This window comes from Somniosus microcephalus, unplaced genomic scaffold (genome assembly GCF_052327205.1).
Source record: "Somniosus microcephalus isolate GS21.2 unplaced genomic scaffold, FLI_Smic_1.0 unresolved_chr1, whole genome shotgun sequence".
Lineage (NCBI taxonomy): Eukaryota > Metazoa > Chordata > Chondrichthyes > Squaliformes > Somniosidae > Somniosus > Somniosus microcephalus.
The window spans coordinates 124,496,099-124,520,162 of record NW_028225179.1 but is presented as its reverse complement, the minus strand read 5'-3'; the positions used below and the strand labels follow the sequence as shown (position 1 = coordinate 124,520,162).

At 47.3% G+C, this 24,064-nt stretch overlaps 1 protein-coding gene across 1 annotated transcript in view; it reads left to right on the top strand.

Annotated features, from left to right (window-relative positions):
• The window catches only part of LOC147095803 (uncharacterized), a 112,671-nt gene that overhangs the window by 855 nt on the left and 87,752 nt on the right, over window positions 1–24,064 (top strand). The window lies entirely within an intron of this gene.

The window sequence follows — 24,064 nt, the reverse complement described above, 5'->3', positions numbered from 1 at the left end:
TCATTTTGCTTCATTCTCCATCTTGTGGCTTATATTGTTTATGTCTGGGAGGTCGGAGGGTCGGTGGGGGTGAGGGAGTTGTTGTTGGCGTTGATTTCTTCAGCTTGTCTTTCCGGAAACACTGAGCATGTGCATAAGCTGCAGGCACTGAGCCGACTTTACTTCCATGAGCCTGTTAGTTGTGGCGTTTGTTGATTCAGTGCCCTCACAACGCTGGGCTCAGTAAACCTCCCACACCAGTCCTCCAGTAACCTTCTGACAGCGAGGGCCTTTCAGTAATAAACGTCTTGGGAGCCTGACTTCCTCTTTTGCTAATTAGCCCAGTTGACTAAACTCCCTCTTTAATAGGGGTTCCGATGCACAAATTCCCGCTTTAATAGGTGCCTTAACAGCCTTCTTTAATAAGGGTCCCAAAGGACAGATTCTCCTTTTTGTGAGGACCCTCACAGACCAAGATCTCCAATAGGGGATCTGTATGAGTAGATTCCCTCTTTACTGGGGCTCCTCACAGCCCATCTTCTCTAATAGGGGTCTGTATGGCCAGATTCCTCCTTTTAATTGGGGTTCTGGAAGTCATACAGCCCTTTGAGTATTTTTCCACGTCAACCTATGGTGCTGCTTTCTACTCCACAATTACTGAGGACACTTCCATCGGTGGCGGTACACTGCTCGGTGCACATGGCCTCTATTGAGTTGTTAAAACTACAAAAAGTTCTGAAAATACACCAGAAGTCATTCAGTACGGGTGAGTTACTCGATCCATTGGGATCATCCAGTATTGGATCCATTGGGTCACTGGGATCATTCAGTAGTGGATCCATTGTGTTACTGGGATCATCCAGCCGTGGATCCATTGGGTCACTGGGATCATCCAGTAGTGGATCCATTGGAGAGACTGGGATCATCCAGTAATGGATCCATTGTGTCACTGGGATTTTCCAGTAGTAGATCCATTGTGTCACTGGGATCATCCAGTAGTGGATCCATTGGGTCACTGGGATCATCCAGTAGTGGATCCATTGGGTCACTGGGATCATCCAGTAGTGGATCCATTGTGTCACTGGGATCATCCAGTAGTGGATCAATTGGGTCACTGGGATCATCCAGTAGTGGATCCATTGTGTCACTGGGATCATCCAGTAGTGGATCAATTGGGTCACTGGGATCATCCAGCAGTGGATCCATTGGGTCACTGGGATCATCCAGGAGTGGATCCATTGTGTCACTGGGATCATCCAGTAGTGGATCCATTGGAGAGACTGGGATCATCCAGTAGTGGATCCATTGGAGAGACTGGGATCATCCAGTAGTGGATCCATTGGAGAGATTGGGATCATCCAGTAGTGGATCCATTGTGTCACTGGGATCATCCAGTAGTGGATCAATTGGGTCACTGGGATCATCCAGCAGTGGATCCATTGGGTCACTGGGTTCATCCAGGAGTGGATCCATTGTGTCACTGGGATCATCCAGTAGTGGATCCATTGTGTTACTGGGATCATCCAGTAGTGGATCCATTGGGTCACTGGGATCATCCAGTAGTGGATTCATTGGAGAGACTAGGATCATTCAGCAATTAATCTGTTCAATATCATCCAGTAAGTGGATCCACTGGGTCATTGGGATCCTCCACTAATGGATTCATTGGGGAGGCAGGGATCAATCAGTAATGCATCTTTTCAATATCATCCAGTAATGGACCCACTGGGATGACAGGGATCACGCAGTAATGAATCCATGTAGGTAACTAGGCCCCTTCAGTACTGGATCCACTGGATCACTGGGGAGCCATTCAGTAATGGATACATTGAACATCAGGGATCATCCAGCTGGTAGATTCATTGGACATGTGGGATCATCCAATTACACATCGGAGATCTTAACTACATGGGATGTCAACACAGCGCTGGGGGCGTGGGGAGTAGATTTTCAGCTTTACTGTGGCGGAGAAGAATTCATGCCCTTTATAGACCACTGCCCCCCATGATATTCATTCCATTGAAATCAATGGAATGAAGATTGAGCCTGTTCTATGAAGTTGTGGGTAATCCACTCCACAAGCTTACTACCCACGCAGTGATGATAAAATTCTACCCCAGATTGTTTGGGTTTGGGTCTGTGCTAGTCCACTGTGGCTAGCGGGCTAGCTCCAGTAATCTAATGAAAACAGGAGTTCCTGAAAGCAATGCCCAATACAGCGTTAAGGATTCTGTGTGAGCAGGGCTAATGGCATAACCCGCGATCATATTATGCCCCTTTGATATGGCTCTCTTACCACATTGGTCCCACATGGGACATTTGCAAAGGTGTCCCACATATGTTGTCCTTAATTGAGAAAGGAAGAGTGGGAGAGAAGACAAGGTGATTCGATGACATTAATCCTGGATTGCAAAAAACTTGTAGGTTGTTGGGGGAAAGGGATAATTAAAGGACACAAGGAAGAGGAGGAGCAGGCGGGACGGTGCCTTTGAATCCTGGGAAAAACAAGAGAGGGAGGTTTGGAGGAGAATTCGTCACTTAATCACCACTTCCTGATTTGCCTCTTCTCCTCTTTGCTGCTGGCCGCCCTGCTCCGTGACCCTCGACCTTTCAACAAAGGTTTGTCGATATTTTAAAAACGGTAGGCAACCAATCGATCTGTGCGGGGCGGTTTCCAGTCAAGAGTTTCACAGTTTTAAAGAGACTGGTTTTGATAGAGTAAATAGGGAGACACTGTTTCCACTGACAGGAGGGTTGGTAACCAGAGGACACAGATTTATGATCATTGGTAAAAGCCCCGAGGAGGGGAGATGAAAAAAAATTTTATGCAGCGAGTTAGGATCTGGAATGCACTGCACTGCCTGAAAGGGTGGTGGAAGCCGATTCAATAGTAATTTTCAAAAGGGTATTGGATATATACTTGAAAATAAGAGGTTTGCAGGGCTATGGGGAAAGTGCAGGGGATTGGGACTAATTGGAGAGCTCTTTCAAAGAGCTGGCACAGGCACAATGGACGCAATGGCCTCCTTCTGTGCGGTAAGATTCTATGATTCTATGAAATGGTGCCATTGTGCGTAACAGACTCTTAGACACATTGGCCTAGAAATTGGGTTTTGGCGCAGCGACGGCTTTAGCGCCGGAAGTTAGTGCCGGAGCTAAGTCGCGCTGGGCGGGCCAAAAATTCACTAGTTCTGCGCCCAAACGGCTGCCGGCGCTGCTGAAAGCTGTTTGCGCCTGAAAACTGGCGCTACGCGCTGAATTGCGGCGCTATTCCGGCGCTGCGGCGCCCGCTGCGGTGCGGCAGGTTCGGGAAGTGCAGGCCTCCTCCTTCCCTTAAGGAGGAGCTGCCTGCACCCGGCCGCGGCCCGCGAAAATCATTGTAAAAATGAGCCCGGCACCTCGGACAAGTGCCGGGCTTGCATCTGTCCCGGGGGCGGGGGGGGGGAGAAGTCCAGGGAGGGAGCTGCGGCCAGGCGGCCGGCGGGAAAGCGGCCGGCCGCCGCGGGGCCTTTAATGCGCCGGCGCAAAGTCCAGTAAGGCACCTCTGCCAGAACGTTGCTTGCGGCTGCCACGGGCAAGGCGGCCGCAAGTCAATTTCGGAGTTCGGGCGGGTTACCATGGCAACCGGGACGCTGCGCACACCGATGACGTCATCGGTGCCGGCGCAGCGCTAACGGCCTAACGCTGATTTAGGGACCCACTCAATTTCCAAACTGGCCATAACTCCGGCGCTAGGCCCTCTAGCGCCTCAAAAGCGGCGCTAAGCCTACCGAATTTCTAGGCCATTATTCTTTGAACACACTTACGATGTTGCCGCTCATAAGTGGCCCAACCCCGCTGCAAGGACGCAAGGGAGAGGAGGAGCAGGCGGGACGGTGCCTTTGAATCCTGGGAGGAACAAGAGAGGGAGGTTCGGAGGAGAATTCCTCATCTAATCACCACTTCCTGATTTGCCTCTTCTCCTCTTTGCTGCTGGTCGCCCTGCTCCGTGACCCTTGACCTTTCAACGAAGGTTTGTCGCTTTAATAAAAAAACGGTAGGTAACCAATCGATCTGTGCGGGGCGGTCACCTGACATGTCCGTCCTCACGGCGCCCCGCCTTCCCGTGGCCAATTTGAAAGCGAACAGACGCTTCATTATCCGATTGGATGATTCTTAACTGTCAGTGAAACGGCCCCACCCCAAATCTCCAATATTTTTTATAAACAAATAAACAAAGGTGTTGAAAGAATTTTTTTTTTAGTGCCTCTGGGATTTTCCACAGTGCGGTGCTGAGGGAGTGCTGCACTGTCAGAGGTGCCGTCTTTCAGATGAGACGTTAAACCGAGGTCCCGTCTGCCCTCTCAGCTGGACGTAAAAGATCCCATGGGCACTATTTTGAAGAAGAATAGGGGAGTTCTCCCCAGTGACCAATATATCTCCCTCAACTAACAAAAACAGATTACCTGGTCATTATCACATTGCTGTTTGTGGGAGCTTGCTGTGCGCAAATAAGCTGCTGCGTTTCCCACATTACAACACTGACTCCACTTCAAAAGCACTTCATTGGCTGTAAAGCGCTTTGAGATGGCCGGTGGTCGTGAAAGGCGCGCGCGATATAAAAGTCTTTCTTTTTGTTAAAAAGGAAATTACGGCTTGGAGAATCCCTTCCATTCCTTTCAACGGAAGGAAGAGCCGGGCAGTTTCTGTTCCCAGCCTGCGATCATCCCCGTGCCAGATTTTCCTTCCTCCTCTCTGCCCAGACGGGTACAGAGCAAAGTCTGGCCTCAAGCTTCCTGAACGAAACTGTCCTCCGACAGCAGATTTTCAGCAGGGTAGGTTGGCACGAGTTCGGGCAGTGTGAATCGACAGTGTGGGGATTCAACAATTGGCTAGAATGGTGCGACCTCCTGGGCTAGCCTCAGCCAGCAACAGCTGCAAGCTCAGAGACCGAACTCCACCTGACGATCATTTTAGGGAAGATGTCAAAAACAAGTCCAAACCGGGTGGAATTTCCCCACCTCCCCCTCACCCCCCCGTCCCGCCTTTGATCTCATTCGCCCACGGGTTTCATTTCCACAAGCAACCTCTGAGGCTGAATATTGGCAGTTGGTAAATGCTGGTTTTAAGCCCATGGAGGATGTACCATGGATTCAACCACAGACACAGATGCAGACAAAGATACATATACAGACACACACAGTGGCACACATACAGACACAGACACAGATACACATACAGGCACAGATACATATACAGACACAGACAGTGGCACAGTCACAGACAGATACAAAAGAAGGAATGAAAGAATAAACCTTCCAAAGATGAACGCCTTTCACGACCACCAGATGTCCCAAAGCGCTTTACAGCCAATGAAGTACTTTTTTTGAAGTGTAGTCACTGTTGTAATGTGCGGCACCCAATTTGTGCACAGCAAACTCCCACAAACAGTAAGCTGATAATGACCAGATCATCTGTTTTTAGTGATGTTGATTAAGGGATAAATTTGGCCCAGGACTCCGAGGAGAACTCCTCTGCTCTTCTTCGAAATAGTGGCCGCGGGATCTTTTACGTCCAACTGAGAGGGCAGACGGGGCCTCGGTTTAATGGCACACCTGAAAGACGGCACCTCCGACAGTGCAGCACTCTCTCAGCACTGCACTGGGAGTGTTGGCCTGGATTTGGTGCTCTAGTCTGGGGTGGGAATTTAAAATTGCTACCAAGGCAGACACAGTGGGGAAGCATCAATCAAAATTCTCACTATTGATAATTTTCACTATTGATCACTACCCCGTGACCCACTTTGAGCAAGCGAGCATGTGCTAATATTGGGTATGATGCCCTCTGCAGTTCAATAGCCCACCAACAGCCGCGCGTGAAGAATGGGGTGGCTAACTGGAGCCCGTAGCCCGAGCCCGATGTTAATGCCCTCAGGCAAAGGAGGGGAGGAAACAGGAGGGAAGTAAAAAAAAAACAGTGAAAGACGGTTGGCAGGAAATGAAAGTTTGCACTGCAAGCTGCGGGCGATGAGCTCACTTCCTGTTGCTGCGCTGGGGTGGCACAGGAAGTTGCCTCGATGGACGAGTCGCAGCCGGGCCTGGAGCCGGGCTGAGCTGCACCACACGTCAAACTGTGTCGCAGGCCATGCTGCAGCAAGCCCCCGAGCACCCGCGCACCCCGCATGGAGAGGCTCACCGCGGTTACGCTCATAGCAAACCGCGGCGTGCAGCCATCACCGGACACAGCCACCGTCGCAGATCAATCACTGCCCACAACCTCACCAAGTACCAGTGAAGATATAAAAATCTTCAAACTGTCAGGCAAGGCTGAACAGGCTAGGGCTCTTTTCTCAAGAAACGAGAAGGCTGAGGGGTGACCCCATAGAGTCATAACGGCACAGAAGGAGGCCATTCTGCCCATCGAGTCCGTGCCTGCTCTCTGTAGATCAACCCAGTCAGTCCCATTCTCCCGCTCTATCCCCGTAGCCCTGCAAGTTTATTCCCCTCAAGTGCCTATCCAGTCTCCCCTTGAAAATATTGAGTGTCTCCGCTTCCACCACTTCCGTCGGCAGCGAATTCCAGGTCATCACCACTCGCTGCGTAAAATAGTTTTTCCTTACGTTCCCCCCGTATCTCTTGCCCAAAACCTTAAATCTGTGTCCCCTAGACCTTGTCCCATCAACTAGTGGGAACAGCCTTTCCCCGTCTAGCCTATCCAAACCCGTCATAATCTTGTACACCTCGATCAAATCAGCCCTCAACCTCCTTTGCTCGAATGAAAACAAATCCAGCTTCTCCAACCTGTCCTTGTAGCTAAGAACCCCCATCCCTGGAACCATTCTGGTAAATCTCCTCTGCACCCTCTCAAGGGCCTTCACACCCTTCCTAAAGTGTGGTGACCAGAACTGGACGCAATACTCCAGTTGTGGCCGAACCAACGCTTTATTAAAGGTTCAGCATAACTTCTCTACTTTTGTACTCAATACCTCTATTTATGAAGCCCAAGATCCCATATGCTTTGCTCTCTCAATATGTCCTGCCACCTGCAGGGACCTATGTGCATTAATTCCCAGGTCCCTCTGTCCCTGCACACTCTTTAAAACTGTGCCATTAAGTGTATATTGCCTCTCCCTGTTCCTTCTGCCAAAATGCATCACCTCACACTTCTCTGTATTAAATTCCATCTGCCACTTGTCTGCCCATTCTGCTAGCCTTTCTATGTCCTGTTGCAGTCAATTGGTATCATCATCACTGTTTGCCACACTCCCAAGTTTGGTGCCATCAGAAAATTTAGAAATTCTACTCTGTATTCCAATATCCAGGTCATTTATATATATCAAAAAAGCAGTATTCTTTATAATTATGAAAGGGTTTGATTGTGAAGATGCAGAGAAGATGTTTCCACTTCTGGGGGAGGCTAGAACGTGGGTACATAAACATAAGACAGCCACTAATAAATCCACGAGGGAATTGAGGAGAAGCTTCTTAACACAGAGAGTGGTGAGAATGTGGAACGTGCTGCCACAAGGAGCAGTTGAGGCGAAGAGCAAAGATGCATTTAAGGGAAAGCTGGATAAGCACAGGAGGGAGAAAGGAATAGAAGGATATGCTGAGAGGGTGAGATGAAGAGGGGTGGGAGGAGGCTCGGGTGGAGCATAAATGCCAGCAGGGACCTGTTGGGCCGAATGGCCTGTTTCTATACTGTAGACTCGATGTAATTCTATGTAAAATGCACTGAATGTTTGTTCGTGCTAACGTTTCTTATTGTAAGTTTGTTCTCAAATGTGGGCATCACTGGCAAGCCAGCATTGAGTGCCCATCACGCCCTGGCTGCGTTACGAACCCTACTACAATTCCCGCCACTCCCGTTCAGTTGAATAAAAGGTCCATGAGCTTCGGTGGAGTCAAGTTGCTCAGTGAGTAGCACGCTCGCCTCTGGGTCAGCAGGTCGTGGGGACGTGAGCTTATAACAGAGTCCAACACTCCCAGTGCAGTACTGAGGGAGTGCTGCACGTCGGAAGTGCCGTCTTTCAGATGAGATTTTAAACCTGGGCACGGGGAGGGAAGTAAAGAAGCAGTAGAGTGGATAAGGACAGTGTAGAGGGAGCTTTCCTTTTTATCGAACTCGTGCTGTATCTGACCTGGGGGTGTTTGATGGGACAGTGTGGAGGAAGTTTTACTCAGCATCTAACCTGTGTTGTACCTGCCATGGAAGTGATTGATGGGATGGTGTAGAGGGAGTTTTGCTCTGTATCTAATCCGTGCTGTACGTGACCTGGGAGTGTTTGATTCCCTGGACTCTGGAGAGGTCTCAGCAGAGTGGAAAACCGTTAATGTAACATCCCTATTTAAGAAAGGAGGGAGCCAGAAAGCAGGAAACTATAGACCAGTTAGCCTAACATCTGTCGTTGGGAAAATGCTGGAGTCCTTCATTAAGGAAGCAATAGCAGGGCATTTAGAAAAACATACTGCAGTCAAACAGAGTCAGCATGGTTTTAGGAAAGGGAAATCATGTTTAACAAATTTGCTGGTGTTCTTTGAGGATGTAACAAGCAGGGTGGACAGGGGTGAGCCAGTTGATGTGAAGTATTTGGATTTCCAGAATGTTGTGTATGTAACCTGTTCCACCTTAAGAGAGCTTAAGCCTGTTCCACCTTAAGAGATGTACTACTTTCTCAGGCTGCTGTAGACGTAATACCGGGGGTGAACACACCGGTATATAAGCACTGTGCAGTAATCTTGTATTCAGTATAGTCCCTACCTCCAACCAGTAAAGACCTGTTTGAGTTATACGTTTAAGCCTTTGTGTTAATTGTTCAATACAATACACATACTTAACACAGAAGGTATTCGATAAGGTGCCACATAAAAAGCTACTGCATAAGATAAGAGCTCACGGAGTTGGGGGTATATTAGCATGGATAGAAAATTGGCTAACTAACAGAAAGCAGAAGTCAGGATAAATGGGTCATTTTCTGGTTGGCAAACGGTAACTAGTGGGGTGCCACAGGGATCGGTGCTGGAGCCTCAACTATTTATAATCTACATTAATGACTTGGATGAAGGGATTGAGTGTAATGTAGCCAAGTTTGCGGATGATACAAAGATGGGTGAGAAAGCAAGTGGTGCAGAGAACTCAAAGAATCTGCAAAGGGATATAGGCAGGCTAGGTGAGTGGGCAAACATTTGGCAGATGGAGTATCATGTGGGAAAGTGCGAGGTTATCCACCTTGGCAGGAAAAATATAAAAGCAAACTATTATTTAAATGGAGAGAGATTACAAAATGTTACAGTTGAGAGGGACCTGGGGGTCCTTGTGCATGAAACACAAAAAGTTAGCATGCAGGTACAGCAAGTAAACAAAAAGGCAAATGGAATGTTGGCCTTTATTTCAAGGGCGTTGGAGTATAAAAGCAGGGAAGTCCTGCTACAACTGTACAAGGTTTTGGTGAGACCACATCTTGAGTACTGTGTACAGTTTTGGTCTCCTTATTTAAGGAACGATATACTTGCATTGGAGGCAGTTCAGAGACGATTCACGTGGTTAATTCCAGAGATGAGGGGTTTGACTTATGAGGAAAGGTTTAGCAGGTTGGGCCTATACTCATTGGAATTTAGAAGAATGAGAGGGGATCTTATCGAAACATATAAGATACCGAGGGGGCTCGACAGGGTAGGTGCAGAGAGGATGTTTCCCCTCGTGGGGAAATCTAGAACTCGGGGGCACAGTCTCAGAATAAAGGGTCACCCTTTTAGAACTGAGATGAGGAAGAATTTCTTCTCTTGAGGGTCATAAATTTGTGGAATTCTCTGCCACAGAGAGCTGTGGAGGCTGGGTCATTAAATGCATTTAAAGTGGAGATAGACAAATTTTTGCAAGATAAGGGAGTGAAGGGTTATGGGGAGCGGGCGGGGAAGTGGCTTTGAGCCCAAGATCAGCCATGATCTTATTCAATGGCGGAGCAGGCTTGAGGGGCCAAGTGGCCTATTCCTGCTCCTATTTCTTATGTTCTCATTGATTGGGCAGTGTAGAGGGAGCTTTACTCAGTATCTAATCCGTGCTGTACCTGCCCTGGGAGTGTTTGATGGGACAGTGTAGTGGGAGCTTTACTCTGTGTCTAACCTGTGGTGTACCTGCCCTGGGAGTGTTTGATGGGACAGTGTAGAGGGAGCTTTACTCTGTATCTAATCCGCGCTGTACCTGCCCTGGGAGTGTTGATGGGACAGTGTAGCGCGAGCTTTACTCTGTGTCAAAATCATGTTGTACCTGTCCTGGGAGTGTTTGATGGGATGGTGTGGAGGGAGTTTTTATCTGCATCTAGCCCTTGCTGTTCCTGCCCTGGGAGTGTTTGCTGGGACAGTGTAGAGAAAGCTTTACTATGTATCTAACCCGTGCTGTTCCTGTCTCAGGTGTGTTTGATTGGACGGTGTAGAGGGAGCTTTACTCTGTATCTAACCTGTGTTGTACGTGCACTGGCAGATTTTAAGGGACAGTGTAGAGGAACGTTTACTCACTGAGAAGAAAAGGGTGTAAAAGAAAAGACAGCCATCCGTGGCTAAGTAAAGAAATTAAGGATAGTATTCGACTAAAAACAAGGGCATATAAGGTAGCCAAATCTAGTGGGAGGATAGAGGATTGGGAAAACTTTAAAAGACAGCAAAAAATAACAAAAAGATTGATTAAGAAAGGGAAGATAGATTATGAAAGTAAATTAGCAAAAAATATAAAAACAGATAGTAAGAGTTTTTATAGTTATATAAAAAGAAAAAGGGTGGCTAAAGTAAATGTTGGTCCCTTAGAGGATGAGACCGGGAAATTAATGGTGGGAAATATGGAGATGGCAAAAACACTGAATGAATATTTTGTATCAGTCTTTACAGTAGAGGACACTAAGAATATCCCAACACTGGACGAACAGGGGGCTATAGGGGGGGAGGAGCTAAACACGATCAAAATCACTAAGGAAGTGGTACTCGGTAAAATAATGGGACTCAAGGCGGATAAATCACCTGGACCTGATGGCTTACATCCTAGGGTCTTGAGGGAAGTGGCGGTGGGGATTGTGGATGCATTGGTAATAATTTTCTAAAACTCCCTGGACTCGGCAAAGGTCCCGGCAGACTGGAAAACTGCTAATGTAACACCCTTATTTAAAAAGGGCAGTAGACAGAAGGCTGGAAACTATAGACCGGTTAGCCTAACATCTGTGGTAGGTAAAATTTTGGAGTCCATTATTAAGGAGACAGTAACAGGACATTTGGATAATCATAATTTAATAGGACAAAGTCAGCATGGTTTTATGAAGGGGAAGTCATGTTTGACAAATTTGCTGGAGTTCTTTAAGGAAGTAACATATAGGGTGGATAAAGGGGAACCAGTGGACATAGTGTATTCAGACTTCCAAAAGGCATTTGACAAGGTGCCACACAAAAGATTATTGGTTAAGATAAAAAATCACAGGATTGGGGGTAATATTCTGGCATGGATAGAGGATTGGCTATCTAACAGAAGGCAGAGAGTTGGGATAAATGGTTCATTCTCAGACTGGCAACCAGTAACTAGTGGTGTTCCGCAGGGGTCAGTGCTGGGTCCCCAACTCTTTACAATCTATATTAATGATTTGGAGGAGGGGACCGAGTGTAACATATCAAAGTTTGCAGATGATACTAAGATGGGGGGGAAAGTAGTGAGTGAGGAGGACATAAAAAACCTGCAAGGGGACATAGACAGGCTAAGTAAGTGGGCAGAGATTTGGCAGATGGAATACAATACTGGAAAGTGTGAGGTTATGCACTTTGGCAGGAAAAATCGTAGAGCAAGTTATTATCTTAATGGCAAGAAACTGGAAACTACTGAAGTACAAAGGGATCTGGGGGTCCTGGTGCACGAAACTCAAAAGGTTAGTATGCAGGTGCAGCAAGTGATTAAGAAGGCCAATGGAATGTTGGCTTTCATTGCTAGGGGGATAGAATATAAAAATAGGGAGGTATTGCTTCAGTTGTACAAGGTATTGGTGAGACCGCACCTGGAATACTGCATACAGTTTTGGTGTCCATACTTAAGAAAAGACATACTTGCTCTCGAGTCAGTACAAAGAAGGTTCACTCGGTTAATCCCGGGGATGAGGGGATGGACATATGAGGAGAGGTTGAGTAGATTGGGACTCTACTCATTGGAGTTCAGAAGAATGAGAGGCGATCTTATTGAAACATATAAGATTGTGAAGGGGTTGGATCGGGTGGATGCGGGGAGGATGTTCCCGATGATGGGTGAAACTAGAACTAGGGGGCATAGTCTTAGAATAAGGGGCTGCTCTTTCAAAACTGAGATGAGGAGGAACTACTTCACTCAGAGGGTGGTAGGTCCATGGAATATGCTGCCCCAAAAAGCTGTAGAAGCTACATCATTACATAAATTTAAAACAGAAATAGACAGTTTCCTAGAAGTAAAGGGAATTAAGGGTTACGGGGAGCGGGCAGGAATTTGGACATGAGTCTCGGTTCGGATCGGTCATGGCCCTGTGGGTAGCAGAGCGGGCCCAGGGGCCGTGTAGCCTGATCCTGCTCCTAGTTCGTGTGTCTAATTCTGTTAGATTCAGGAGATGGTTCTGTGATAGTAGATTGGCGGTTAGGATCAGATCAGCCATGATCTTATTGAATGGCGGAGCAGGCTTGAGGGGCCGATTGGCCTACTCCTGCTCCTATTTCTTATGTTCTTATGTTCTAGTATCTAACCCGTGTTGTACCTGCCCTGGGAGTGATTGATAGGATGGTGTGGAGGGAGTTTTTATCTGTATCTAGCCGTTGCTGTTCCTGCCCTGGGACTGTTTGCTGGGTCAGCGTAGAGGGAGTTTTACTCTGTATCTAACCTGTGCTGTACCTGCCCTGGGAGTGATTGATAGGATGGTGTGGAGGGAGTTTTTATCTGTATCTAGCCCTTGCTGTTCCTGCCCTGGGAGTGTTTGCTGGGTCAGTGTAGAGGGAGCTTTACACTGTATCTAACCTGTGCTGTACTTGCCATGTGTTTGTTAGATGGGACAGTGTAGAGGGATTTTTACTCTGTATCTAACCAGTGCTGTACCTGCCCTGGGAGTGTTTGACAGGACAGTGCAGGGAGGGCTTTACTCTGTATCTAACCCGTGCTGTACCTGCCCTGGGTGTGTTTGATGGGACAGTGTAGATGGAGATTTACTCTGTATCTAACCAGTGCTGTACCTGCCCTGGGAGTGTTTGATGGGACAGTGTAGAGGGAGCTTTACTCTGTATCTAACCCGTGCTGTATCTGCCCTGGGAGTGTTTGATGGGACAGTGTAGAGGGAGCTTTACTCTGTATCTAACCCATGCTGTCCCTGACCTGTGAGTGTTTGATGGGACAGTGTAGCAGGAGCTTTACTCTGTATCTAACCGATGTTGTACCTGACCTGTGAGTGTTTGATGGGACAGTGTAGAGGGAGCTATACTTTGTATTTAAATCATGCTGCACCTGCCCTGGGCATGTTTGTTGGGACACTATGGAGGGAGCTTTACTCTGTATCTAACCAGTGATGTACCTGCTTTGGGAGTGTTTGATGGGACACTGTAGAAGGAGCTTTACTCTGTATCTAACCCGTATGGTGCATAACCTGGAGTGTTTGCTGGAACTGTGTTGAGGGAGCTCTGTTCTGTATCTAACCCGTGCTTTTCCTGCCCTGGGAGTGTTTGATGGGACAGTGTAGAGGGAGCTTTACTCTGTATCTAATCGATGCTGTACCTGTCTCGGGAGTGTTTGATGGGACATTGTAGGGGGAGCTTTTTTTTTATTGTAACCCATGCTGTCCCTGCCCTGGGAGTGTGTGATGGGACAGTGTAGTGGGAGCTTTACACTGTCTCTAACCTGCATTGTACCTGCCCTGGGAGTGTTTGATGGGACAGTGTAGAGGGAGTTTTACTCTGTATCCAATCCATGCTGTCCCTGCCCTGGGAGTGTGTGACGGGACAGTGTAATGGGAGCTTTACTCTGTATCTAACCTGTGCTGTACCTGCCCTTGGAGTGATTGATGAGACATTGTAGAGGGAGATTTACTCTGTATCTAAATCATGCAGTACCTGTCCCAGGAGTGTTTGATTGGATAATGTAGAGGGAGATTTACTCTGTATCTTACTCTGCTGGACCTGCCCTGGGAGTGTTTGATGAGACAGTGTAGAGGGAGCTTTACTTTGTATCTAACCTGTGCTGTACCTGCCCTGGGAGTGTTTGATGGGACATTGCAGAGGGAGATTTCCTCTGCATCACAGCTAATGTACCTGCCCTGGGACTGATTGATGGGACAGTTTAGAGGCAGCTTTACTCTGTATCTAATCCATGCTGTAACTGCCCTGGGAGTGTTTGAGGGACAGTGTAGAGGGAGCTTTACTTTGTATCTAACCCGTGCTGTACCTGCCCTGGGAGTGTTTGATGGTACAGTGCAGTGGGAGATTTCCTCTGTATCACAGGTAATGTACCTGCACTGGGACTGATTGATGGGACAGTTTAGAGGCAGCTTTACTCTGTATCTAATCCGTGCTGTACCTGTCCTGGGAGCGTTTGATGGGACATTGTAGAGGGAGACTTACTCTGTATCTAACTGGTGCTGTACCTGCCCTGGGAGTGATTGATGAGACAATTTAGCGGGAGCTTTACTCTGTATCTAAATCATGCTGTACCTGTCCTGGGAGAGTTTGATCGGACAGGCTAGAGGGTGCTTTACTTTGTATCTAACCCGTGCTGTACCTGCCCTGGGAGTGTTTGATGGGATGGTGTAGAAGGAGATTTATTCTTTATCTAGCCCGTGATGTTCCTGTCCTGGGAGTGTTTGATGGGGCACTGTAGAGGGAGATTCACTCTGTTTCTAGCCTGTGCTGTGCATAACCTGGAGTGTTTGATGGAACAGTTTTGAGGGAGCTCTGCTCTGTATCAAACCCGTGCTGTACCTGTCCTGGGAGTGTTTGATGGGATACTGTAGAGGTAGCTTTACTCTGTCTCCACCCCATGCTGTACCTACCCTGGGAGTGTTTGATGGGATGGAGTAGTGGGAGCTTTACTCTGTATCTAACCCGTGCTGTACCTGTCCTGGGAGTGTTTGATGGGATACTGTAGAGGTAGCTTTACTCTGTCTCCACCCCATGCTGTACCTACCCTGGGCGTGTTTGATGGGATGGAGTATTGGGAGCTTTACTCTGTATCTAACCCGTGCTGTACCTGTCCTGGGAGTGTTTGATGGAACAGTGTTGAGGGAGATCTGCTCTGTATCTAACTTGTAGGGGGTGGCATGTGCGCAGTCAGCTCGCCTCTGACTGGGTCTCTGAGTGGTTCGAATCGCTCCCACACCCCTGGGTTCTAGACACCGGACTTAAGTACAGGCGGCGATACAGAATTGGAGTAGACCACTGGTTTGGTACAAGAAAACCGTACTTTTATTAAAAGGCACAATAAAATTACAACACTGGAAAATTTACTGGAATAACTACAGGCTTACAAGAGTATACTTAATTAGGAATGGGGAACACACGGCACATCAAGGGAAAAATCACAGTATTAATCCCCTTACTCTTGTCCCACCCCCAATATCTAACTAATTGTGCTGTGAGGGGCCAGGGATTATGCTCACCCATAAGGGTTTCTGGACATTTCGAATCCTGTCGATTTAAGCCGGTTGTGGTTTTGGGGTTTGCTCTTGGTGTCCTTTGGGGCCTGCTGTCGTCACGTGGTCCCAGGGCACGGCGGTGGAGTCGTCTGAGTAAAGTACCCTCTTTTCCTCCATTAGAGATAGGGAGTAAAGTCTTTGTTGGGTACTTTACCTTGCAGAGTGGAAACTTCGGGTTTTGTTCTTCTGGTGGTGGTCTGGTTGTCGAAGTTTTGTCGCGGTTGGGGTTCGGTGTTGACTTGGTCGCGGTGGCCTAGACCATTACCTGTGCAGTGGTAATGATCCGAAGGTATAGTTTACCCAGCCCTTTGTTACTGCGGTGCTCGTGGTCGTCGGCTTCTTCTTCTACCCCTGCTTCAAAAGTCAGCTTATGCCCGGACCGGGGTGTGTGCCCGCTCGTCCCCAATGCTTCTCTACACTGCCCTTCTCTGCTTATCGGCCTTGCCGCTCACCTCGCCTTGCCTCGTCTTGTTCTCTTTTTTTTTTGGTTACCGGTGGGCCTACAATTATACTACTTCGGAGGTTCCTTATCTGCGTGCCAAATCAGGGTTAGTTCTTTGTCTAATTTTGGTGGGCTCGTTAAAGTGATTATCATCGTTCACTTTAACTGCTTTTTGGGTGGTTGCCCCATTGTTCAATATTCCTTAATGTTTCGGTGTTTGTTATTCATAATGTTTAATCGCCGTTTTCCTGGCTTGGTGGCTACTTCAAACTGTAACCGATCATTTATGCAAAAGGTTTGATGGGTTGAAGATTCAGTCTTTCCTGAGTTGATTGGTTTCAAAATGAAGAATGCGTATTCTGCATTATCTAATGTCTGGCTTCAGAAATAACAAGTCCCTCACAGACCCAGGCATGTCATCTGACCTGCCGTTTTGCAGGGCCCTGTTTTTGTTCAATCTTGCAGGCTTCTGCCACGAGGTCCAGAAGCCATTTTGTTTAGGTTACCCTTATAACTTCATCCTTCAGGGTCCCTTTATTAATAACTCTGGGGAATGTAGGAATTTTGAGAACCCTACAAACCCGTGCTGTACCTGTCTCGGGAGTGTGTGATGGGACATTGTAGAGGGAGCTTTACTCTGTATCTAACCCATGCTGTCCCTGCCCTGGGAGTGTGTGATGGGACAGTGTAGCAGGAGCTTTACACTGTCTCTAACCTGTGCTGTACCTGCCCTGGGAGAATTTGATGGGACAGTGTAGATGGAGCTTTACTCTTTATCTAACCTGTGCTGTGACTGACCTGGGAGTTGTTGTGTCTGTGTGTTGATAGAGACACTGAAGACAGGAGTTGGTTTCATAGGTGTTTACTAAACAAAGTCTGGAGGGGAACTAACTGATACAACACAATATACAGGCTTATATAGCCCGAGTGGCCATTACCGGCATTACAGTACACATGGGGCTCTTAAAGGCACATACACTACAATTCCTCCCCTTTTAGCCAACCAGTGCATAATATTTTAAGTAATTATTAATTACATGTTACAAGAAAAATAATCTACACATTGCTGCAGTTAATTAATTATAAGTCAGTCTCTCTGGAGGCTTCCTGACTCGGTCCAGATAACGCCTCGGTGGTGTAGTAGTTTCTGGTGGTGTAGTAGGTTCTTTTGGCAAGGCTGATTCGGCTTGAATGCCAGTGTCGGGTTCATCGGGTTCCAGTATCCCCGGATCGGAGGTAGATATGGGTATCTCTACTTCATCGTTAGGCGTATAGAGTTGTGGTGTAGGTTGTCCCTTTTCGGATGACTCTATGATTTGGTCAGCATGGCGCCTTATTATGCTTTCTCTGATGTCCACGGTATACATCAGTGGTCCTAGTCGTGTGCAGATAGTTCCAGGCTGCCATTTCTCCGTACGGTAGTCCCAGGCCAAAACTTGTTGACCTATCTGGAAGGTTCTAGTTGGCCTTTCATTCATGCCTTGAAATTGCCGGTTCTCCACGTCCCTTCTGATGTTGGGCTTGATCAAATCCAGCCGGCATCTTAGGCTTCTATTGAAGAACATCATGGCGGTAGTTTGGTTTGTGACCATATGTGTTGCATTCCTGTATGCGAACAAGAAGTTATCCACCTTGTGCTGAAGTTTTATGTCTTCATTACCCATGGCCTTTATGGCCTTCTTGAAGGTCTGGACAAACCTTTCAGCCAATCCATTGGTGGCGGGATGGTATGGGGCGGACGTGTAGTGCTTAACCCCATTGTTTTTTAAGAACTTCCTGAATTCTTCGGACACAAATTGCGGTCCATTATCAGAACAGATCTGTTCCGGCAGCCCATTCCTGGCAAATATGGTCCTTCCATGGTGGTGGAGGACATCTTTATTACCTCCGGCCACTTGGCGTGTGCATCAACCGCGATTAAGAACATTGAGTCCATAAATGGACCAGCAAAGTCGATGTGTACCCTTTGCCAGGGAGATGAGGGCCACTCCCATGGATGTAGAGGGGCTTGGGGTGGAGCGTTTTGGACCTTCTGGCATCCTAGGCAGCTCTTGGACATTTCTTCGATGTCTCCATCGATACCTGGCCACCATACAAACGCCCTGGCTAGGTTCTTCATTTTCACTCCATCCAGATGCACCTCGTGAAGCTCCTTTAGAACTTTATCCTGGAGATTGGGTGGAATCACCACTCTGGATCCACACATCAAGGTTCCTCGGCACACTGACAGCTGTTCTCTTCTTTGCGAGAATGCTGGCAACAGTGGTTCGCCATGTGCTGGCCATCCCTTCACTGTTAAATCATAGACACGTGAGAGAGTCGGGTCATTTGTAGTTTCCCTTTCAATGGCAGAATTTGTTACTGGTAGACATTCGACTATGGTAGAGTGGAAAATCTCCACTGGGTCTACGGTAGGTGCTTCTTCTACCATTGGCAACGGATAACCCGTCAGCATTCCCATGCTGTTTTGATCCTTTGTATTCTATGTTGTATTGGTGTGCCCCTAGAAAAAGGGACCACCTCTGTAGCCTTTGCGCTGTCATAATGGGAACACCCTTTTTAGGGTTGAATATGGAGATGAGGGGTTGATGGTCAGTCAACAAGGTAAATTTTTGTCCGTGTAGGTAATGGTTGAATTTCTTCACTCCCCATACCAGGCTGAGTGCTTCCCTGTCGATTTGGGCATAGTTACGCTCAGCTGAGTTCAATGAGCGTGACGCAAAAGCTATCGGCTGTTCCGAGCCATCAGGGAATTTATGCGATAATACTGCTCCCACGCCATAAGGGGATGCATCGCACGCCAGTCTGATTGGCAGTGATGGGTTGTAATGAGCCAAAACTTCTTTGGATGTGATTAAGTCTTTGCATTTATGGAAGGCACGTTTACAGTCTTCGCTCCATTTCCAAATTACTCCTGTTTGTAGCAGTTCATTAAGAGGGTGTAGAAGAGTTGATAAGTTCGGTAAAAATTTATGATAGTAATTTATTAATCCCAGGAACGACCTTAATTGTGAAACATTTTCAGGTGCTGGGGCTTTTATGACCGCTTCAATTTTTTCAGGTGACTTATGCAACCCTTCCTTATTAATTATGTGGCCACAATATGATATTTGATTTTGGAAAAATTCGCACTTGGGGCGATTTGCTCGTAGTCCCCGTTCTCTCAGCCTAGTGAGCACCTGCTCCAAATTGGCAAGGTGCTCGTTGTCATTTTCTCCTGTTACAAGGATGTCATCTAGGTAGCATTGAGTCCCCGGAATCCCTTGGAGGACTTGCTCCATAGCTCTTTGCCAGATAGCTGGAGCGGATGCTACTCCGAAAACCAGTCGATTGTACTGGTACAGACTTTTGTGTGTATTTATCGTGAGATATTTTTTAGAGGCCTCTTCAACCTCCATCTGTAGATATGCCTGTGCCAAGTAAATTTTGGTGAAACGTTTCCCTCCAGATAGTGAGGCGAAAATATCTTCTATCCTCGGAAGAGGATACTGTACCGTGTGAAGGACTAGGTTTACAGTCACCTTGAAGTCTCCACAGATGCGAATTTTTCTCTGTTCTTCAGATTTATCATTATTCAATGCTTTCTTCATGACTGGAACGATGGGTGTTGCCCACTCGCTCCAATCTATTTTGGATAATACGCCTGCCTTTTCCAAATTCTCCAGCTCTGCCTCGACTGCTGGACGAATTGCGTATGGCACCGGTCTTGCCTTAAAAAACTTGGGAATTGCTGCATCTTCCACTTTTATTGAGGCGGTGATGCCTTTCAAGGTTCCTAGTTTCTCTTGAAACACTTCTTTGGCATTGGCCACGATGTCTTTTAATCGTTCAGGTATGACGTCATCATCGTTTTTTTTCTTACTGGTCACCGTCAGTGCCTGAATGGAGTGCCAGTCTAAACGTATTTTCCTGATCCATTCACGTCCCAACAGCGGTGGACCACCATCTTGTAGAACGTATAAATACAACTTTTGTATTTCCTTGCCGTTTTATACAACAGGCACCCTTATTTTTCCTTTGGGGTATACTTTCTGCCCCGTATATGTTTTCAAGGTAATGGATGTGTCTTTTAAAGGTATATGCGGAAATAGCCGCTCGTAATCCCGTTGATTTATGGCGGTCAGAGCTGATCCTGTATCTAGCTCCATTTTAACTGGGGACCCTGCTATCGTGAGGGTAACCCAAATGGTCTGGTAATCATCTTTGGCAATTACATTATGTAATTTGAGACAGCTTAGTCTCTTGTTTTCGGAGTCGCTATCGCTCTTCTGGTCTTCGGAGCTACTGTCCGTCATCATTTGTACCTTTCTGTAATTTTCTTTATTGATTTTTTTTTTCCTGTCTGTGGATTTTTTTTGTCCAGATCGGCATACCCATGCAATGTGTCCAATCTTTCCGCATTGCCTGCATGCTTTGTCCTTGAACCAGCAGCCCCTCTGGTCATGGGTCGATCTGCCGCAGCGATAACATCTCTTGAAACCCTGTGTCATTTCATGGGTGCCGAAGTCCTGTGTCTTTTGTTGTATCTCTGCAGCTCCTCTTGCGGCTGCTTCGTATGATACAGCCATACTGAAAGCCTTGTCCAGTGTTAAATCTTTTTCAGAAAGCAGCCTTTTTTGTGTTCCTTCACTTAAGAGACCGCAGACAAATTTGTCTCGAAGATAATCTGCTAGTCCTGCCCCAAATTGGCAGTGTTTTGATAGCTTTCTTAATTCGGTGAGGTAATCAGCGTTACTTTCATTCTTGTGTTGATTTCTCTTGAAGAATTTGAATCATTCCGCTATCAGCAGCGGTGTTGGGTTTAAGTGCTCCTGCAGGGTATCAATAATTTCCTTAAAATTCTTGTCCTTTGGTTTGGCTGGAGTGATTAAATTTCGTAACAGCCCGTATGTCTTTGCGCCCATTAGATTTAGCAGTACTGAAGCTTTTTTTTCATCTTCTATTCCATTTGTGGTGCAATATACCTCCACTCTTTCCACATATGTGGTCCAATCCTCTATCTCGTTATCAAAAGCATCAATATTGCCAGACTTAGGCATCCTAGAAATAAAATGGCGCTTCCCGCGCTTTTCTTTCTTTTCTGCAGAAAAGATATGGCGCTTCCCGCGCTTCCCCGCCGCTGCTGCCGATGACAACGCTGTTTCTCGTGGTTTCCGTTCTTTTTATTTATTTATTTACAGCTGGAGACTCGTTCCCGCCAGACTCTCTCTCTCGGTCTGAACGCCGACCTGCTTGCAGCGCCGGCCGTCTCCCGAGTGCTCCCTCCCCGTCTGTTACTGCTTGCCTCCGCTTTCGCTGCTTGGCCTAGCTGTAGAGCCAGCCGCTGGAGCCCCAGCCCGACGCCCAGGAAGGATTATTGCAGTACCTGCCACCAGCTTGGCTAGCTGGTGAAACCACAGCTTTTTCTTTTTCTTGATTTTTCTTCAACTTTGGACGCCAGAGGAATCGATGTCCTTGAGGTGCTGCCGAGTTGCAGGTAAGTCCGTTTCCAATTCGTCGCCACTGTTGTGTCTGTGTGTTGATAGAGACACTGAAGACAGGAGTTGGTTTCATAGGTGTTTACTAAACAAAGTCTGGAGGGGAACTAACTGATACAACACAATATACAGGCTTATATAGCCCGAGTGGCCATTACCGGCATTACAGTACACATGGGGATCTTAAAGGCACACACACTACAGGAGTATTTGATTTGGAAGTTTAGAGGGAGCTTTACTCTCTATTTAAATCATGCTGGACCTGTCCTGGGAGAATTGATGGACAGTATAGAAGGAGATTTACTCTGTATCTATCCCGTGTTGCACCTGCCCTGGGAGTGTTTGATGGGACAATGTAGCGGGAGCTTTACTCTGTGTCTAGCCCGTGCTGTACCTGCCCTGGGAATGTTTGATGGGATAGTGTAGAGGGAGCTTTACTATTTATCTAACCCATGCTGTACTTTTCTCGGGTGTGTTTGATTGGAAAGTGAAGCGGGAGGTTTACACTTTTTCTATTCTGTGCTGTACCTGCCCTGGTTGTTTTTGATGGGAGAGTTTAGAGGGAGATTTACTCTGTACCTAATCCGCAATGTAACTGACCTAGGAGAGTTCGATGGAACATTGTCGAGGATGCTCTGCCGTGTATCTCACCCGTGTTATACCGGACCTGGGAGTGTTTGACGGGACAGTGTAGGGGGAGCTTTATTCTGTATCAATCCGTGCTATCGCAGCCCTGGGAGTGTTTGATAGGACATTGTAAAGGGATCTGTACTCTGTATCTAACCCGTGCTGTACCTGCCCTGGCTGTGTTAGATGGGACAGTGCAGAGGGTTATTTACTCTGTATCTAACCCATGCAGTACCTGACCTGGGAGTGTTTGATGGGACAGTGTAGAGGGAGCTTTACCCTGTATCTAACCCGTGCTGTACCTGCCGTGGGTGTGTTTGATGGGACAGTGTAGAGGGTTATTTACTCTGTATCTAACCCATGCTGTACCTGACCTGGGAGTGATTGATGGGACAGTGTAGAGGGAGCTTTACTCTGTATCTAACCCGTGCTGTACCTGCCCTGGGAGTGTTTGATGGGACAGTGTAGAGGGAGCTTTACTCTATATCTAACCTGTGCTGCACTTGACCGGGAGTGTTTGATGGGACAGTGTAGAGGGAGCTTGACTCTGTATCTAATCCGTGCTGTACCTGCCCTGGGAGTGTTTGATGGAACGGCGCAGAGGGAACTTTACTCTGTATCTAATCCGTGCTGTACCTGTCCTGGGAGTGTTTGATGGGACATTGTAGAGGGAGGTTTACTCTGTATCTAACCCTTGCTGTAGCTGCCCTGGGTGTGTTTGATGGGATAGTGTAGAGGGAGATTTGCTCTTTATCTAACCCATGCTGTAACTGACTTGTGAGTGTTTGATGGGAATGTGTAGAGAGAGCTTTACTTTGTATTTAAATCATGCTGTACCTGCACTGGGAGTCTTTGTTCGGACACTGCAAAGGGAGCTTTACTCTGGATCTAATCTGTGCTGTGCATGCTCTGGGTGTGTTTGATGGGATAGTGTAGAGGGAGCTTTACACTGTATCTAACCTGTGCTGTAATTTCCTGGGAGTGTCTGATGGGACAGTGTAGAGGGAGCTTTACTCTGTATCTAAACCATGCTGTACATGCGCTGGGCATGTTTGATAGGAGAATGTAGAGGGAGCTTTACTCTGTAGCTAACCTCTGCTGCAGCTGCCCTGGGAGTGTTTGTTCGGACAGTGTAGAAGAAGCTTTACCCTGTATCTAAATCATGATGTACCTGACCTGGGAGTGTTTGATGGGTCTGTGTAGAGGGAGCTTTGCTCTGTATCTAACCTGTGCTATACCTGCCCTAGGAGTGTTTGATGGGAAAGTGTAGAGGGAGATTTAATCTGTATCTAACCCGTGCTGTACCTGCTCTGGGAATGTTTGATGGGACAGTGTAGAGGGAGCTTTACTCTGTGATATACCTATCAATTCATCCAATGAAAAGCGACGAGTTAAGATAGTAACTATAGGTTTTTATTGGCTAAATAACAGAGCCCACCCTTGTGGGTGATCGGGTCCAACAAGGAGGAATACCAGCCAGTCGACCACCTTTATACCTGGGCAAGCAGGCGGAGTCATGGGCGGAGTCAGCTGTGGTCAGCCCAGGTATAACAGCGTGACAAGAGGTGACCTTGTGTAGTGATACAACAGTGTAAACAATGATAACCATAGTGTAACGATATAAACAGTGATAACCATAGTGTAACGATAGTGAACGATAAAAGTGGTTTACCACATTCACCCCTTGTTTAGATTTGAGTCCGGCGGGGTGAAGTGTGCTACCAGTTCGGGTATGTCAGTCTGTCCGGAGGCCTCGTAAGTCTCTCTGATCGGCGCAGCAGCGGCGGCGGTGATGCAGTATCCGATGTTAATGCTGGTGTCTGCGTGGTCGGCGAAGGCTCGTGGGGTTCCGGCATGCCGTCTACCTGGGGTGGATTTGGGGGGGTGGTGTGGGGTAAC